The sequence below is a fragment of the Arvicola amphibius genome, chromosome X (genome assembly GCF_903992535.2).
Source record: "Arvicola amphibius chromosome X, mArvAmp1.2, whole genome shotgun sequence".
Lineage (NCBI taxonomy): Eukaryota > Metazoa > Chordata > Mammalia > Rodentia > Cricetidae > Arvicola > Arvicola amphibius.
The window spans coordinates 11,466,531-11,469,432 of NC_052065.1; positions in this window are offsets into that span (position 1 = coordinate 11,466,531).

The window sequence follows — 2,902 nt, forward strand, 5'->3', positions numbered from 1 at the left end:
AGATTGTCATCCCAATTGTCATCAGAGAGACGTCATCCAGCAAGTGATGAAAGTAGATGCACAGACCCACAATCAGACATTAGGTGGAGTTCAGGAATCCTGCAGATGAGGAAGAGAAAGGAGTGCAGGAGCCACTCTGAGGCTTATTATTAATTACAAACTGTTTGGCCTGTTAGCTCAGGCTTATTATTAACTACCTCTTACAGCTTAAACTAACCCATTTCTATTATTCTATGTTTTACTTGTTACCTCACACCTTGCTTCTCAGTCAGCTGCCAGTGTCTCCCTGACTTTGCCCTTTTTCTCACTCAATCTCTCTTTGCTTTTCCTGCCTGGCTATTGGTCAAATCATCTTCTTTAATAACCAATGGTAATAAAACATATTCACAGCATACAGAGAGACATACCACATCACTATGGTGGTGAATCTTCTACGCCAGCTTATTTTATTCAAGTTACTTTCCAGCCACATAAATGCCATACATAATTTGTTTGAACTTCGAAATGCCCTGTAGGCAGTATGTTAATGTAAAAATGTTAGAACATTAAGTACATCCAGGGAAAATGTGACCTTGTTAGACATAAATTTGTAAGTGACCAAATTATTAAAAATAAAAGTATCTCACTATCTCAAACAACACAATGATTTATTTCTTAAAAGTGAATTCTACTTGTTCAAGAAATAAATGTTCATTGGGAAACCTGAAAACATGGGTATTTCCAAGAAGAAACATTCAACTTCAATGTGGTTAGCATTTTGGCTTATGTTTTACTGTATAACTGAATGGCTTATGATGTGCATATATAGCATGTGGGCATTAACAAACTTGGATCCAGGAACAAGATTTCCTTCATCCCCAACAAAGATCCTTTATGTCTCCTTCAATTCCATCCCATCCACAGTAGGTAACCACTATTCTTATTTCTATTGCTGTAGGTCTTGCATATTCTCTTTTTTTCGAGACAGGGTTTCTCTGTAGCTTTGGAGCCTGTCCTGGAACTAGCTCTTGTAGACCAGGCTGGCCTCGAACTCACAGAGATCCGCCTGCCTCTGCCTCCTGAGTGCTGGGATTAAAGGCGTGTGCCACCACTGCCCGGCTCGTCTTGCATATTCTTGAACTTCCTAAAAGTTGAATCATGCAGTAACATTCTTGGAATTCTATTTTACTCGGTATGTCATTGTAGCTTTCTCATTTTTGTTGCAGATCCATTTTCCACAATATGTATATCACTGTGGGAAGTCATTCCACCAATAGCTTTGTGGACATGATCTCTTTAAAAGGGGAAAGAGTGGGCTTTGATTACTCTGGTTCTTTTACATTAATTTATAAATGTTAGGTCAGTGTTTCCATTTCCATCAAACCATTGGAAATGGGTTGGATTTGTGTAAGATCCATAGATGAGCTTGAGGTTAAGGTTGGCCACTTTTCATATGGATAGCTACTTATTCGAGGATTACGTGTTGAAAAGATTCTCATTGACCCTATTGAATTGCCTTAGCTTGACATCTACAAATAAAGAAAACATCCACATCACTTTTACACAACAGTGTAATGAAGTTGTAAAAGCAGATATCTTTGCTTTCTTTCCAATATTTGGTGGAAATGTTTGGTCTTCCACATCTGATGTGTTGACTTATGTGTCCCTCATTAACAACACCAAATGGAAATGGCAAATTCTTCCATATGAATTACCCTCTTTGTATTCATCTGTCTCTTCTGAGTTAGTACCACAAGGTTTTAGCCACTGTAGTTTTGTGAGCATTCTTATATAATGTTAGAATAAGTTTTTTTTTTAGACAAGCATGATGATGCATATCTGTAGCCTTCACACTGTGGGAAGCTAAGGCAGAAGGATTACAAATTTGAAGCCAACCTGAGAGGTATAGTAAGACCCTGCCTCAAACAAGTGAACAAAAGGGGATGTGTGGTTCTCTAAGTTTTTCTCCATTTGTTTATTCTTCTAGATATACTTGGTTGCTGTTATTATTTGAAATAGTGTGTCCCAGGCTGGCCTTGAACACTCTATGCAGCCAAGAAGGACCATTATGGTCCTTTTCCCTCTACATCCCAAGCGCTAAGATTGCAAGTGTCCATCACCACAGTGGAGTTCTGTAGCACTGGGGATGGTGCTAGGTGAAGACTGTGGTATTCACTCACTAACTTTCCCCTGGCACTACATCCCCAGCTCTCTTCTAGAGAAATGTTAAAATACCATTTCATAGTTAATTTCATATACTTTCATCATCATTGTTTTGACTTCTACTTTCTCTTTGGTTAATTAAATAAAGTTCTTCTATTCCACTAAATTCCTCCAATGACTTATTGCCCATCTCTCCATGCATTTGCTTTACTAGTTAGGTATTCTAAACAAGATAATGTGAGTCCTCACTTAAAACCTATATAGACTAAACTTTCTATGAATTCATAGAAAATGAAAGAGCCTGTAAAAGTTTAATTCTATTAACTCACTCTCTTATCACTGACACATGTTAGTGATCCTAAAATTAAATACTATTTTTAACCCTAAAGAATCATTTGCAGTTTAAAGACACTAAGATTAAAAACAAAAGTCTTATATTTATCAAGATAGTTACCATTTTCAGTGCTTTTAATTCCTTCTTTTGTATTTGAAATATTTATTATTTGATTCCTTTTCCTTTTGAATTCTTCCTGGAACACAGTCCTTAGACTTCTTGTTCATCTTAAAACATAGTTTTAGGCTGGGCGGTGGTGGTGCATGCCTTTAATCCCAGCACTCAGGAGGCAGAGGCAGGCAGATCTCTGTGAGTTCAAGACCAGCCTGGTCTAGAAGAGCTAGTTCCAGGACAGGCTCCAAAGCTACAGAGAAACCCTGTCTCCAAAAAAACAAAACAAAACAAAAATCAAAACCATAGTTTTGA